The sequence below is a fragment of the Stylophora pistillata genome, chromosome 8, assembly GCF_964205215.1.
Source record: "Stylophora pistillata chromosome 8, jaStyPist1.2, whole genome shotgun sequence".
Lineage (NCBI taxonomy): Eukaryota > Metazoa > Cnidaria > Anthozoa > Scleractinia > Pocilloporidae > Stylophora > Stylophora pistillata.
In genome coordinates, this window is record NC_142526.1 from 33070172 (window position 1) to 33087556 (window position 17385).

General features: G+C 39.0%; 2 pseudogenes; both read left to right on the top strand.

Annotated features, from left to right (window-relative positions):
- Positions 1-4954: 4954 nt before the first annotated feature.
- LOC148725909 (uncharacterized) lies at positions 4955-12197 on the top strand (annotated as a pseudogene).
- Positions 12198-12428: 231 nt separating this feature from the next.
- Positions 12429-14001, top strand: LOC148725910 (uncharacterized; annotated as a pseudogene).
- The last annotated feature ends 3384 nt before the right edge of the window (positions 14002-17385 follow it).

The following is a 17385-nucleotide window of genomic DNA, read 5'->3' on the forward strand; positions in this document are numbered from 1 at the left end:
ATCAACTTCATCTGGAGTATAAATCATCAAGCGCCGGTAATTGTTAAAGGCAACGCCTCTTTGAAAGTTATCTCTAAAACTGCTAAAACTGTTTTTTTTTGTTCAGTAAAAATGAAGTATTTTCAGGATTTAATCCAGTTCGCACAAAAACAAGGTGATGACATTTTAATGTTTGAAGCATTTAAGGTAGCTCGTACCGGTTTTCGTCTTTTCGATGGTTTGTAACTTTGAAAGAATACAACAGAAAGACTGACCAAGGCCAGTTGAACATTTTTACGGGGTTGAATTATGTAATCATTGTTTATCCAAAAATAGGTGTCATTTCGTCACTAGCAGTTTCCATGGCAACGTTTTCATAGGCTTATTCAGACGCATTTTTTAGCTTGTGGCTTAAATAATTCGAAAACTAACCCGGTGACCCCATGATTTTTTTCAGTGATTGCTTTTGGCACTTGAAAAGGAAAATGCACAAAGATTTTTAAAAAATTCTATGGAGCGGAATTTCAGAAAACCTAGAAAAAAGGCAATTTTCAGACATCGCAAATTTCCTTCCGTAGAATTTTCTATTTTTTTTTGATGATTCCTTTCGACGTTATTATCATATTGGATCAATAAAAAGAAGGGGTCACAGGACTTGTTTTCATGCAATAGCTTTTGTGAGTTTAGCAATTTCCACGCGCGTTCTCGCGCGTTTAAAAATCTGGATTCTATAATATCGACATTTGCTCATGATCTGTTATAGCCACCGCTGACAATTGCGTGTGCTCGCGCGCGCGCCTACGATCTAATGTCTACAGCCTTTACTGCTAATTAAGAAATTCATTAAACAGCTGTCAAAGACAGCCTCCCGGGCTCATCTTAAAAATCCTACACACGACTTCTGGCTATATCATATTATTTTCCTTTAAGTTTCAAAGTCTTCTTCCACTTCAGGTAGATTATCCTTCACTTGAGTTCTTCTATTTTCGCCGTTGCAAGATTTCATATCGGTTGAATATTTCTTTTAAATGTGAAGTGAAGCAACCTTTACTTCTCCGAAAATCGTCTTCTTAATCTTAGTTTCTATCTCCTGCATTCACAGTAGCCGCTCAACACATCAAATTCAAGCTCTTAGGTAAACTTCTCACAAAAGTAGAAAAAATTCCACGCGCCGCCATCTTTGTTTTGAATTTTCATCTTTTGATCTCGCGCTTCTTTCGCACGTTTCTCTCGCGCGCGTCACGCAAGAGTGACCTGTTCCCCGCGCGTGGAAACTGGTACGAGCCACCTTAACAAACGAAACATTAAAAAATTTTCAAGAAATCGGACTGCTGGGCTCAAATAAAATATTTTTCATAGTTTACAGATCTGTGTGACCTGGAAACTAATGTGGCAGTTTTTAAAATGTTACGAAAAAATAAATCATCTTCTCTTGCCCGGATCAACTATACGTAAAATATTGATCCTCCGAACCTTTCCCAAAGTTCTTGCCACATTCTGTTTGTGAGAACGAGTCCCCCTTATAGTCTTCCAGCCACGCCTGTAAGATGCGGGTCTGTTTTAAAAAGTGAATTTCGGAACCGAACGCACAGCATGTTTGGGTGGTAATAGTGATTCAGAACGCGTCCCATGCGCCAACAATTAGAACCATCATCGAAAAAAAAGGGGTACCAGTCCCTTTCTTTGCGGCCGATGACCTCTGAGTCGAGTGTTTTATTCGACACTCTAGCCGTGTCTCGCTGAAAATAATTTCCGCACCCATTACAGCGCGAAATGTTGTAATAGTTCGGAGATTTTTAAAATTGAAACTATTAAACTAATTGCAAATATTGCATTTGTTTAATCTTCTGCAATGGTTCTGGCTGGAAACGCGTCCCGGCTGGTCATTGCGCCCTAGACATCCTACAGGTGTGTAAATGTGTGGAGGCGAATTTAAAACAGGGAGTAACCATGTGATGGACTAGCATCCCATGCAGGGGGAAGGGAGAGTACAAATATTTTGTCGCTTAGGCTGTATGGGCTACTGGCCTGACGCAGACTTTTTTAAATCTAATACGTGCATCTCCATGAACACTTCCGGTAAGTGTTTTTTTTTTTTCGGGACCCTCAGAGATAAATTTCGCATTAAATTATTCGATTAAGTTATGAATTTACCATTAATTTTTAATCATCAATATTCTTATTTATTTACTTTTAATTTTTTTGACTTTATCATCTTTCGGTCATTCCGGGAATTCCGGGTATTCCAGGTGTTCCGACACGGAATTCCGGTATTCCATGTTTTCCAAGCTACCCTCCACACCTAAAATGAAATTTCTAACAGTGTTGACGCTTTATAAAATTTTACTTAGTTGATTACCTATTTATATAGGAAAAAATAATGGTTTCCCAGGTTCTGCTAGTTCCGAAGGTTCCGCTGTCTGCTGGTCCTCAGTTTAGTAACACCTTAGGAAACACTCAAAGTACTTAATTTTGCTTACCGAAATGAAAAGTGTGATTACAATAAATCCGAAGAAAATGTACAAGCGTTTTTCTACGCCCTACCATTGTATTTAAAGAAAAATCTAGAGAACGTAGAGAAACGGGCATTGTCAATCATTTGCCCTGGCCTGGCCTATAGAGAGGCCTTAGAGCTTTCAAATATTATGTCTATCAATGACTACATCGCTAGCTTATGTAAAAAGACCTTACTCTAGATTGCTATTGACCCGGCCCATCGCTTACATGAAATGCTTCATTCGTCAGGGCCATCGTGTTATAATCTCCGTTGCAAAAGGCGTTTTGCGATTCCAAATGTAGGACCGAGCGTTTCAAAAATAGTTAAACTTTAATGATAAATACTCCCAAAAAAGGTTTTTCAGTACCTACTTACAAATATGAATGCTAACTATATCTGACAAGCTATTGTTAAATTCTAAATTCTAACTGTCACTCGATCATTCGTTCATGGCAAGTTTCAGGACTTCCTTAAACGCCTTTACAGATGTAACGTTTCTCAGGTCTTCGTCTAACATGTTCCACAGAGATACTTCTCTATAGGCAAAGGACCTTTGGCCGGTAGCTGATCTGAATAATGGAATGTCATTCTTCTCATTATTACGAGTTATGCAATTATGTACAGAAGATCGTTTTTTAAACTTAGCACATTGATATTCAGGAGCTAAATTGTTGACACACTTATAAGCTATAACAGCGTCTCTGAATTTGAGTATTTTGTCAACTGGAAGCCAGTTGAGTTCATCCAGTAATGGCGTTACATGGTCAAATTTCCGAGCGCCGCAGATGATTTTGCAGGCGAAATTCTGGATGAGTTGCAACTTTTGTATGTTCTTAGATGAGGTATTAGACTACACGGACGAACAGTAGAACATTTTGCTAAAGACAGTAGATGTAATAATTAAAACTAAAGTCTCTCTATCAAAACAGTATTTCACGCAGTTGATCTGAACCAGTTTAGTCAAGTAAGAAGAGACTAGGTGGGAGATATGAGTGTCATAGGTCAGATGTGAATCTATGTATACTCCTAGATCTATTGCCGATTTGACGGCCGTGAGAGTCCTTCCAATAAATGAAACAATAAAATTAACAGAATGTTTACTTATCATTTGCTTAGTGCCGGTAAACATGAACTTCGTTTTCCCAGGGTTTATTAACAAATCATTTGCGCAACACCAGTTGGCAACATTACGCAAATCATCTTCGAGCTTGAACTTAGCGTCAATGACGCCGGCTGCGGGAAAAGATAGCAAAACTTTAGAGTCATCGACGTATGACTCGCGCTGGCAGAATTGAGTAGCGTTTAGCAGATCATTTAAATAAGTACAGAAGAGGAGCAGCGAAAGAATCGCTCCCTGGGGGACTCCGTGTGTGATTGATTGGTAATGGATCCGATAACACAGAATCTAAACGCACTGATTGGATCCAATCTGAAAGGTAGCTGCGGAACCACTGAACTACGGTGAGTGAAGCACCTACAGCGGAGAACTTCTGGAGTAACTTATGATGGCAAATACTGTCGAAAGCTTTTGAGAGGTCGAGTAAGACTAATGCGCTGATTTCCTTTTTGTCCATCGCCTCTAAAATTAGATCAGTAGTATAAATATTCAAGGTCTCAGTTGAATGGAATGACTTATTGCCGCTTTGATCGAATGAAAAACGGTTACGTGACGTTAGGTAGGTGATAAATTGTTCTGGAACAATTTTATCACAAATTTTAGACAGAACATTAAGTAGTGACAGTGACCGATTGTTCTGAGGTTCTTCGTGATCTCCCTCTTTTAGGAGTGGGATGACCTCAGCGATCTTCGAGTCTGATGGAAAAGTAGAGGTACTGAGTGAACATTTGATTATCTCAGTGATAGGCCCGAGTATTACTTGTAGGGCGTCTTTGAAAACTCTGGCTTTGCTTTTGTCGGGTCCTGGTGCTCTGTTTAATGGTAAGGACAATATGACACGCCTCACAATTTCGATGCTCACGGGAGTGAACTCGAAGCAATTATCGGAAGATGATATAAGATCTGGTGTAAATGAGTTTGAAGGGATGATATCATTTCCTAATGCCAGCTTTGCAACAGCTTCAGCCGTGCGACTTCCTACGGATGAAAAATATGAATTAAACTCATTTGCCAAGGTCTTGAGGTCTTGAGAATAGACAAGTTTCTCTTGTGTTTTCGATGGAATGATGTTGTTGATCACTTTCCAAAGGGATCTCGAATTATTCATATTGTTTTGGACTTCTTGATATGTATGATGTTCTTCAGCTTCAAAGAGAGTTTTTTTCACAATATTGCGGGAGGTTTTGTATTCTGCCCAGTCGAATTCATCGCGCGTTAAGAAAAAGCGACGACGAAGACGGTTTCTTATTTTCATGCGATCCTTGATCTCATGGGTGACAAATTGGCATGGGCGGCTGCGAATCTTGACTGTCTTTACCGGAGCGTGTGCATCAAGTACTTGGTGAAAAGCGTTATTAAAAATGTCTAACTTGCTGTTTACATCAGGTGCAGCAAACACTGAAAGTAAGGAGTCAGAATGAGACGCCAAGTCGAAAGGAAATTTTCGGGATCATAGTTCTTATAGCTGCGCACTGTTATATAATGAGGAAAGATCATGGGAGATTTCAGACTCTTACGAACATGAGAGGGGTCTGAGACTAAGATGACATCTAATAGTGACTCGGTGGTGGTCGTAATCCTGGTCGGTTCCTTTATTAACTGCTGTAGGTTCATTTAACGTGTGAAACTATTGATAGCTGCATACTCGTGACAAGAGCTGTCAAGCCTGTCGCAAGTTAAGCCCCCAAGGATGATTATTGGCTCGTTCAACAACAAGGCTTGGGTGTAGATCGTTTTCAATGTATCTTCAAAGCAGCTTAGAGGCGTATCATCCGGGCGGTATGCTACACAGAGCACGATCGACTTGGATTTTTTAACCTGAACACTAAGCCATAGTTGATGGAAATTGCGATCTGAAATACTTGAAAATTCTTTAAGTACCTTGGACTTAAGCTCACAACGTACACAACGTACACAAGAACATACTCCACCTCCTCTTTTATGCACGAAAATTAAGGCATGGCTCACAACCCTGAAATAGCCGTATTTTTATAATTCTACCATAACTATTCCAAAGTTTAACGAATTTCAATAAAATTTGCAGGTGAATCCTTGAACGAGAAGGAACAAACTAATGCTATTTCCACGTGATGATGTCACGTGACCGAGCGATAAGAAAGTCTGAAGTACGTTAAAATACCTCACATTTACGTGGCGAAATGGCACCACTTTTTCGTGCGCCTACCCTTAACCCAAATACAGACATTAAATAGGAAAGGTTTGAACTAAAATGCTGGGCCCGGACCTTAGCAGAATAAAACGTTTGAAAAAAGTTATTTAGGCTTACATTTCGAGTACAGTTTAGACGAGCATACACTGGATCTTTTTTGTAGGTTAGACCGATAATTTCAACAAAGTCCGAGAATGGATATAAAGGGCAGGTTTGTCTCCACCCATCAAGAGTAAACAGTTTGTGTAAACCACGCGAAAAAGTGGTGCCAAAACGAAAAAGTGTTGCTCATCCGCCATTTTTGGCCGCCAGTTTTGAACGCCATCTTGACCGAGAAAGTTCTGAATTTTGATCACTGGGGGCTACTTCTTCGTTGCCACGGTAATGAAACGACCAATCAGAGACCACAAGACAGTCGTAGCTGGCCTGGTTGCTTATGATTAAAATGTCGGACGAAGAGAGTTTCTCAGAAGTTTCTTCACTGAAACTTAACTGTTCCAGACTGTTTCACTGATTTTACCACTCTGAAAGCCGAAATAAGGTGCAGCGGATCTTAAACAATCCTAAAGGCTCATCAAAATATCATCATTTTTGTAGTTAAAGTCATTATCCAAGACACAAGAATAAACGCATTTCCAGAGAAAAAAACAAGATAAATTGTTGTTGTTTACCCAAACTAAAACCGATTTTTCCAAGGCTTTCGAACTCATGTTTACACAAATCCAGCCATGCGCGGTAATTTGGCGGTACTTTCGGGTAACTGCGTTGCATACATAATTTTTTGGCGCGATTTATTGATGTTCATGGGATGCAGCATCTATGTTCGATGTAGTTTTCACTCTGTTTTCTTGGCAAATTGGTATTATTTCGAAGATCTCTTTACGTTTCACTCTCGAGGAAATCGGCGTTTTTCTTCTCTGAATTACTCATTTGGAGTCTACAACCCATAAATAGCAGAATATTTTGAATGTGGATTTGCGCGTATTGCTGTTAGGCAGAGCTTTTTAAAACCAAATGGCAAGATTGAATATAATCAAGAACTACGTTGGAAAAGGTATCTAAGTCAGTTCCAAGGTCCTCACAGTGATCGATTTGCTGTAGCAGAAAAGAAATACTTTCACAAGCGCTCAAAGGGCCTTTCCCTTCACTTTAAGAGGTGGAAAACAAAGGATAAAAGCCAGTACATTGAGCACTTTAGCCAACAGAACTGGGAAAATCTTCCTGAGCTCGAGAAAAAACAGCATGAACGAATGAACTGTCAAGGTTGTGCTGTACACCACTATTCTTTTCAGTCTTTTTTTCCATCATGGGGAAAAAATAATTCTTTTAATGTACAGCAAGCCATAAACAAAACGCAGAATCATGTTTTAAGGCCTTCAAATGCTGCAAATGTGAAACCCACATTAAAGGCTATTAAACAAGCAGCAACCAAAATCTATGAAGACACCAATGGTCCATTTCAAGAAATTTTTGGCATGTCCTTTGCAAAAGCACAGACAAAGACTCCTGGGCTGTGTTTACAAGAAAAAAAGTCTCAAGCTGAACTACGGAAACAACGAAGGGAAAAATTGAGGACTGAGAAGAAGCAAATAGAGGAACAATGGTCAAACCGGGACTGTGACACCATGCTGGCCACACGGCAGACGTACAGGCAGCGACAGGAACAGCGTCTTGCTCTATTCTTTGAAACACCAGAGGATGTAGAGAATAGATGTGCCAAATGGAAAAGCTTAGAAGACCAGGGCCTCCTTAAAAGAAAGCGTCACTCGCCAAAGCCAGAAGATCTGCAGTTTGACAAGGATGGGCTTCTGCAAAAAGTTAAAAAAATGAAGGATGGAGAGAGGGTTAGCATTATATTTTAACCGGTATTTATTGTAAGTTTACTTTGCTAGAATGGATTCAAGTTATGTATTAGCAGAGCTCAACCAGACAAGCAATAGAAAATTAATTAATTCAATTATTCATTTAATAAACCCTAACATACACTTAAGGACTCTTAATAGTCTCAACATTCTATATGACCATATCATATATTTAAAAAAAATGGACTAAGCATTTAAATCAGTGTACCAATTTAATGCAGTATACATTTACAACAAGAAGTTGATTTTTGTCCATAAACTTATCTAATCCCTAGATTTGTTTTTTCCTGTAAAGATAAATTACTCTGAACTTGCCCGCCAATATGGAGTGATGCAGCAAACAAAGTTGGGGAACATGGTTGTGAAAGAGTTCTTAGAAACCAACAATGTACAACTCTCCAGATTGAAACAGTTTCGGGAAAAAACTCCTGCTGGCAGACGGAGGCTGAACCGAATGCAGGGTGGAGAGATATCAGTGCCACTACCACGCACAAATGATCAAATAAGGGAAACATTAAGGGTAGGAAGTGTTTTGTAACGTTTGGGACATCAATTTTATCCATGAAAATAACTAGCATAATGGCTTTTCTATATATAGTTCATCCTCGGAGACCCAAGAGCTGTGGGTCGATTTCAAGTTAGGACATGAAGAGCCCCTGGAGACATTGTCTTACAAGACTAGTTCCAAACGGTCGCAGTCGTTCTGCCATCTGATTGGTGCCAGAAAATCTTTGTGTTTTTCTGCCCAATCAGAGAGAAGTGTACTTTAGAGTCCTTTCGTGTGTTCTAACACGGACTTATACTAGTAGCTCAGTTGCTCGCTATGTTTCGTTGGACCGTGCGACGGAGATTTGCTTGAGGTGAAAGGTTTCAGTCTCAGCACACAATGTACGAGAAATCGATCAGATTGTCCGCGAAAACTTACCGGAAATTATACAGACTACTTTCGCAGGTATCACTAGTACTAGAGAACGTGTTTTAAACTTTGCGAGGTTTGTATACAACACGATGGTTGCAGTCATTGATATGTCGCTTTAAACGTTAAACGAGATTTAAGCTTAAATCTTTCTAGATTTTTTGCATAATTTGCTGTGACTGAAACTTTGCCAATCCCGTGAAATTATTTCGTCGCACGGGCCACGCAGGTATGTCGAGCAACTGGCGCTTTCGCCTACGAAGCTTTCTACTTTCTGTGCGCGCCAAAATCTAATCTTCGCTTTGTAGTAAAGTCGTTCACAATACGGCAAAGGTTGCAGAGAACGTTAAGTTTGTGGACGACCTCCAGCAAGTGCTAAGAGAAAGCTTAGCTGTGTTTCCGGTTAGCTAATTAAAATCTGAACAAACACTTATCAACGAGAACATCGAGGGAAAGAGAAATGTTTTCGGGCAGTTACCGAAGGGGTTTGGAAAGAGTTTAATCTTTTAACTGCTGCCTAGAGTGTTGAAATTCTTGAGCTGGGAAGGCCACGGATTCTCTTCTAGTCCCTTGGTCATTGTCATCTCACCTCTTGTTGAAGACCACGTTAAATACCTTTGATCATTGGGAATCGATCCGATGCTGTTTTCAATGGGAAAAACAAAACAAAAGACCAAGAAATATTGGACGGAAAGGGCGGGTTTGCTTTATTGCAAATGTCAGCTTAGTAGTACAGGGTCATCTACCCACATCTAATAAGCAAAAGTTTCTACGCTTAGCTTTTCTTTTTTTTCAAGCGAAGATGAGATTAGATTTTGGCACGCACAGAAAGTTGCGCAAGTACCAGTTGTTCGACATACCTGCGTGGCCCGTGCGACGAAATAACTTTACGGGATTGGCAAAGTTTCAGTCACAGCAAATTATGCAAAAATTCTAGAAAGATTTAAGCTTAAATCTCGTTTAACGTTTAAAGCGACATATCAATGACTGCAACCATCGTGTTGTATACAAACCTCGCAAACTTTAAAACACGTTCTCTAGTACTAGTGATACCTGCTAAAGTATTCAGTATAATTTCCGGTAAGATTTTCGCGGATAATCTGATCGATTCCTCTTACATTGTGTGCTGAGACTGAAAATTTTCATCTCAAGCAAATCTCCGTCGCACGGTTCAAACAAACATAGCGAGCACCTGAGCTTCTAGTATATGTCCGTGTTAAAACACACGAAAGGACTCTAAAGCACACTTCACTCTGATTGGGCAGAAAAACACAAAGATTTTCTGGCACCAATCAGATGGCAGAACGACTGCGACCGTTTAGAACTAGTCTTGTAAGACAATGTCCCCAGGGGCTCTTCATGTCCTAACTTGAAATCGACCCACAGCCCCAGGGTCTCCGAGGATGTATATAGTTTAAACCTGATTTGAATCAAGAATATTATATTTAGTGAACAATTGCCTTTTCTAATATTATCACCCCTATTGCAAGCTCAGTCCTTGTTGATTATGGAAACATATTAAGTACATATTGGGATGATTGTTAATTCTAATCATTGATTCCCCTCGTACATCTGTAGGTTTTTCAATATACAACCCTTTACAACAACTCAATCATAAAAAAATTCCTGCACTATTATTTGGAAAAATATGGCATTGCATGGAAACCAAGCTGGTTACAGATTAGCCACGCCAAAGGCTTATATACAGCTGTTAAGAAAGTCAATAAATGAAGAATATATTACATAATTATATTACATATTTCACTTTATTTGCAGAGTAAAATTGAAAGTGGAGAATATATTCTTGGGGAAATGATTGTACCCCAAACATACAAGAAAGTTGTCCTTGATAAAGACGGGACTATCAAGACAGAACTGTTCACAGTATCAGGTCGAAAAATACCGCTGTCAGACATCCGAGACAGAACACTCAAGCAACATGAAAAGTTAGGCCTCACGCATGCCCGAACCGATGAAGATTATGCTGCTATGACCAAAGAACAAGTTAAAAAGGGATTGTACAACTAAATGAACGTACTAATTGCCCTGAAACTGCAACTTTGGATGACTTGAAAAACTATTTGAAACGTGTTGAGAGGACAAGACATCTTATGGTCTGGGCAGACAACTCGACCCTTTTAAACCATGGGTATCTGTTATTGACTGTGAATGCTGTGTACGACGAGGCACTTTACTTCACAAATAAAGAAATGGAAGACCAAGGAAAAGGAAATGTTGATGTACAGTGGCATGTAGAACGGCCACAAGTTTACATCCTGGCAAGATGTGGATCAGCAGAAGCTGAACAAATAGCATACATAAATACCAGGAAGGCATGTTTGGAAGGCCTGAAAAACAAAGTGGTGACATCAAATGGAGTTCAAATCACAGATGTCATGAGACTTTTTCATGATGATGGCCCACAGCAGAAATTTGAGAGTGGTGAACAGAAGGGTGGAAATGCTGGTTGTTTGGGCTGCAGTGGTGATGCTAGAAAGTACAAGTATTTATGTTTCACTTTCTAAACCCTTCTTATCACTAACAGATCGTTTAAGGAAAGTTATTCAAGGGCCTGCAGGCAAAAAGAAGAGAAATGGGGGCCTCAAACCCTTCAAAAATCTACGCTTGGAAGAGTCAAGAGAGGAATGCCAAGCAAGGGGGCCACCTACAGATGGCAAGAAGAAGGATCTTGAAGAGACCTTGAAAGAGGACATGGGGGGAATTCAAAGGGTGCCAGCAATGATATTCTTTGATCAGGAAAGGACACTGGAAGAAATCAATTTGGGTATAAATTTGAGTTTTTGCTACATAAAAGAAATGCTACCACAGTGACTAAAAGAATGAAATTTGGAGAAAATTGCTTGGTCTGTTTCACTGCATTTAGTGATGTTTAATTACATGTAGCATTAACATTTAACTGATAAGATCTAGGAAATCAATATTTTTGTTAGTTAATGCAAGGGTACTAAGCAGTACAGATTTATACCCTGACACACTTAAAATGTGTGCAGTAAAACTGTTTCAAGCTCTGCAATAGCACACACTAGACACATGAATTGATGAAAATACACAAACAGTTATGAACTAAGTCATGGGTCTTGCAGTCAAATTAAAATGTACAAGTATATACACGAAATGTTAACTTTTATGGTTACTTTACAGGAAGCTATGAAGTCTTACCTACAGAACCTCTTCATGATGTGAAGGAGCATATCTGTAATGTCCTCACTGAACTTCCAGCCCACTTGGAGAGGGATGAAAGTGATCACTTTCAAAGCATCATCGATTGCACCTTTGCTGATAAAGAGAAACTCCGTGGCTGTGATTATCGCCTAGTAGCTGTCGTCGTGGCTCAGTATCTGAGAGGTAAGGTCAATTAATACTTAATATCCCTGATATTAATTAACTCTGCACACATACTTTGGCTTTGAAAAATTTTACTTCCCCAGTCAGATCTCAAGATTCTACCCGAGCTGTCAGCAAATTTAAAGGTTCTCTTACAAAAGCTGACAGCAAATTGTACAGTCATGTAACTAGAAAAAGTGCAGTCTCAACCTCCATAAAATATAAAAATACAGTTTTCATAAAATATATTTATACAGTTTTCTGCATAATTGTTAAGATTGTGTTAATTCTCAACAGTAATTCTGACCTAAGTAATCATGATGCCTATTTTAGCTTGCATGTACCATTTATTTATTTATTCAATTATTTATTTATTCATTCATTTAACTTTATTTTTATGTGGGTAAAGCATCAGGACTTAAAGTAAATACTAAAATACCATACATGTCTATAGCACTGATTTCTAAAATAAATCATTCAAACTTAATGATAATATATTATAAATTATAATCTTATAATTATAAATATCATGTCATTGCTTTATAGGAAAAATCAGAGTCAAAGTGCAGTCATTGCTGGATTCCCTGACTGAGCCAAGTAGGCTCCTTTATCTGTCTGCTCAGTCTCGCTCACCAAGACTTGTGCTACATTTGCACAACACAGCATTTTTGCATGCCATGCTTTGTAAAGAAGTCATTGGCCAACCTGAAATCCTGACCACCCGCAAGTTTTACGGAAGGTACTGGCACTCCCTTACAGCAGATGCTGCTAAACAAAACAGAATAATTTCAGGCAAGTCAGCCAACACAGAAGAAGAAGAGAGGCATTTCAACACTCTGTAAGGCATCACAAAGTTAACAAACAGAAGACCTGGTGATGTCATCACACCTAGTCTTGTCCGCCTTCAAGCTGAACAACAGATGGCAGAAACCAGGAAGGGAAATGCGGTGAAAGCCCAAGAATCCCAAATTTCAAAATATTATAAGGCATTACCACCATTTCCCAACTCAATCATACCAAATCGGTATATTGTGAGAAATCTTAAAGAATATCAGGCTCACCTCCAGAGCATAAGCAATTTCCTTATCTGCGGTGAAGGTGTTTGGTGGCAGCAAATTGCCTGCAGAGTGGAGTTTCGGATTGGTCCAGATGAGCTTGATTTCAGACCTCAAGGCCCATCTCTCCACCATTTCAGGTCAAGCAGCCTGGCATTAGAAGAGCAACACCTCAGGCAATGTTGGGAAATCTGCCTCTAGAGCCAATGAAGCAAGCACAATTCCTCATAGAGTCATCAGGTTGTAAGGAGATAATGATGACTGTGTTCAAGTGATCCACTCAAACTTTCTGGATGATGACAGCGAAGACACTGATGATGAAGAAAATGAAACTGCAGACAACCCCATGCCATCTACAAGCAATGAAGAATGTGAACTTGAACACTGGGACGAAGATACTGAAGGGCAAGCAGAGAGTGTGGAATTAACTGCAATGGAGAATGGAACCCTTCATGATTTGAATGAAGAACCTAGTATCTGTTATGATTCTGCAGATGAAGATGATGGTGCAGATAATCAGGGGCTCCAGATCACAAATGTCTCTCCACTTTCCACTACAGAAGAATACCAGCCTCTCGAGAAAAGCAGTTCTAAGCTCCAAAATGTTTCATCAAGAAAGGATACTACCATTGCAACTAACCCTGAATTCAAAGAACTTCAAAAAGAACACCACAGAAACTCAAGTGATAAATTTCAACAATCCAGTAAGCAACTTGCCACAGAGCTTTGCAAAAACATTGCAACAATTTTGGGAGAGACAGATGATGTCTTCTGCTTGGATAAAGCAAGAGAAGATCAGAAATGTCACCCAACAAGTCATTTTTACAATGAGAGGTACCAAAACCTCCTTTCAGGAATGCAGACGAAGATATTGACAACACGTACATCATTAAAGAAAGAACATAACACCAGGGAGAGGGAATACTGTCTTAAGCATGACTTCCATGAGCCGAGTTTGACTGATGTAAAAAAAGACAAGAAGCAATACTCTGTCTACAAGAAAATAATTTTATGTGATGAGCTTCTTAAATATTGGCGAGTCACTGTTCATTTGTACTGATTCATGTGATAAATTTCAACAATCCAGTAAGCAACTTGCCACAAAGCTTTGCAAAAACATTGCAACAATTTTGGGAGAGACAGATGATGTCTTCTGCTTGGATAAAGCAAGAGAAGATCAGAAATGTCACCCAACAAGTCATTTTTACAATGAGAAGTACCAAAACCTCCTTTCAGGAATGCAGACGAAGATATTGACAACACGCACATCATTAAAGAAAGAACATAACACCTGGGAGAGGGAATACTGTCTTAAGCATGACTTCCATGAGCCGAGTTTGACTGATGTAAAAAAAGACAAGAAACAATACTCTGTTTACAAGAAAATAATTTTATGTGATGAGCTTCTTAAATATTGGGGAGTCACTGTTCATTTGTACTGATTCACGTCAACTAAAATAATTTGTACAGGCTGGCTTTTACATACACTGTACAAACATAGGCTTGCATGTATGGCATAGACATGACACGCACAGTATATAACACTATCACAAGAAAAGTTTATCAATCCACTTTTTATCTACAAGTATTTCAAAATAGTCCTTTCACAAAATTTTCTTGTTAAATATCTTACAAGTCTAATATATTAGACTTTGTCTCAACTGTAACATGAAGTACATATATCAGTAATTTAGTTTCAATATCAGCCATTTATTCCAGCAACTAGCAACAGTTTCAAAACTTTATGGCTCTGTACATTCCAAGCCTGCTCATCCCCCGGGCAATTGTCAAGTTGTACAATTATGTAAGGTAGCCGCAGTGGGTCATTTGCTAGCAAAGAGCTGCCGGCCCGTGGCAGGACATTTGACATAAAGAATTATGAAGCAGTACGCTTTTAAGACAAAGCCCGCTTTATTAGACATCAAAAGGATTAAACCTAAGTAAAGATTTAACTAAATGAAAACTCGTGCCCCACCACCACAAAAATTCTTGTCTTGTTGATCTTCACGTGCGAGAAAATCGAGGGGGAGGTGAGTATATAGTGTGAGTTGTAAGTTTAACAAAAGGGCATGCAATGTTAAAACGGATCATACTTTTTATTTTTTAAATATCCACAGTTCTTGGAGAATAAAGACAAACCGCTAAGTTTATCGCTAATAATTATGTTAACAGTAGCTTACCTCGCCTGCCGCGTTCTCTTCCAAAGTACATATTTTATAAAAACGGATGATAAATGATTCCTGATTGCTCGACACCAAAGTAACTGTAAAAACCCACGATTACTGAAATCTTCCACGGAAAAGAGCCACTGTGTAAACCGGCCATAGCTGGAAGCAACACTACGACAACATATTTTTGTCCGGCATTCGCCGCCATATTTGTTTTGCAACAGGAGACTTTACCAGGGCTTGGTAACCACGCCCAAAAAAATCGCAGCCATGCCTTAATTTTCTTTATTTATTTATTTATTTATTTATTACAATTTAATGGCATTAATAGTAATACATAACAACAAAACTAATATAAATAGCCATACGGATAATCTGTAAAGGAGTCCAGGACCCCATAAAGAACAGATCACCAATGAATATCTACTAAAATAAGTTACAAAGTAAAGTATAAAATCAAAATAAAATCAATAGTTCAACAATAATAACTAATTTAATGCACGATCCAGTAAACAATCCAAGCACGATCCAAGCGAAATAGTTTGTGGCCATCAATTTGGATCTCAGTGGATGTGATGGTGGTCTTAAGCCAAGATTCAGAGATTATTATGATATCAAACTGTTTACGATTATTTAGTTCTTTAAGCTGAGATCAATGGGAAATATTTCGGAGTGAACGGATGTTTAAGTGAAAGATTTTGAGGCCGTTTCGTGGCCTTTCTGAGACCGGAATAAAAGAACGTTCGCTGTGATCGCAAATTTTGTCATTTGAAAGGTTCAGTGATCGTAGATTATGCAAATTCGCTCTTCGGTTAAGGTTGTGTTGTGCGATAATTCTTTCCTTATTAATAATTGGTATTTTGGTCGCTTCCTTGTTTACTCTCGTACCGCCAGACTTCCCCGTGTACTTTAAGATATTTAAATCTTTCAGTTGACGAACGAGCTGAGGATTTAAGCGCTTGGTAGAAAAGTAGCTTGGTCTGAAACGCATGAGTTGGTCGCGAGAATAATAACCGAGTTTTAGACAGTTATCCGTAGAGGGAGTGTGAATAAAATTCGCTGTTTGACGGCCAAAATTTGGAACCGCAACTGGGCCTGGATTGACTTGAACATCCATGTGAATTGTTAAGTCGAAATAGACTTCTTTTCCAGGCATATGGAGGATGGTAATTCCATGTTTAGATATCTTGACCGCCGCGTAACTGAGTCGTGTAATATTCCTTCCAAGTGGGTTTCTGCTGATCATTTAAAATCTCGGAAACCAAAGGGCTTGAGTTGTAAAAAGGCTCTGGTTTGCTTGTAACATGTAAAGGGAACTCTTAGCTGCCTGATGGTAGTCGTTAGCAGCTTGAATGACAGAAGAATTGATGACAAAATAATATAAAAAGACGAGCAATAAAGGAGCAGCCATAACGTGCTAATTACATGCAATAGTTTTTTAGTAAGATCATGTATTAACAACGAATTTTAGTGCTCGGTGAGTTTTGAAAATGAGATCGATGCCGTTGTATATATTTCAACAGTTCAAGCTTTCATCATATTAATAGGATCTTTAACAATTATTGCACGAGCGCGCGTTGGATACGAGATTCGGGCAAATACAACAAGTTTTACAACTACTGTTCGCAGAAGTGCCGCTCACTAGTCTATAATTAAAAAATTAGTCAAGGCTTCTCTATTTGTTTTATAATAAAGAATCCGTTGAATTCCCCACACATTCCTTGCAATTTCCAAACAAACTTTATTTTCAAAGCGAACAACAGTGTCGTCAGCATGCTCTATACTCTGACAGAGCACGCTTACAATAAGCCAATCAGAATCCTTGTTAGAATGGGCAACCTAATTTGATTGGATGAACAAGACCAAAGCTGTTAAAATGTCAAACCATCAAAAGCTATCACGAAGAATCGCAAGTCTTACTTAATAATTGGAATGCATAAAAGTGTATTTTTTGCGTACAAAAAACCAGTATCTGTAGTAACATTGATTAGTGAAATCCGGCCGAATTTTGGCCCATGAAAACCTGGACGTTATCAACGTGACAATTTGAAAACAACTTCTTAAAGTTTGTGGTTGGAACTTGATAAACTGCTGCACTGTGTTGTTCTGTGAATAAACAACGGTCGAATTTACAGCAGCGTGAGGATTTTCTGAACTGGCGGCTGTCACAGGAACTTGGCTGCGATGGTCTTCCATTCAATGCACCAGAGAGGATATCTGAACAAGCCCTTAGCTGTTCATTGGATGGACGAGTGTTGTAATTCCTCATAATTTTG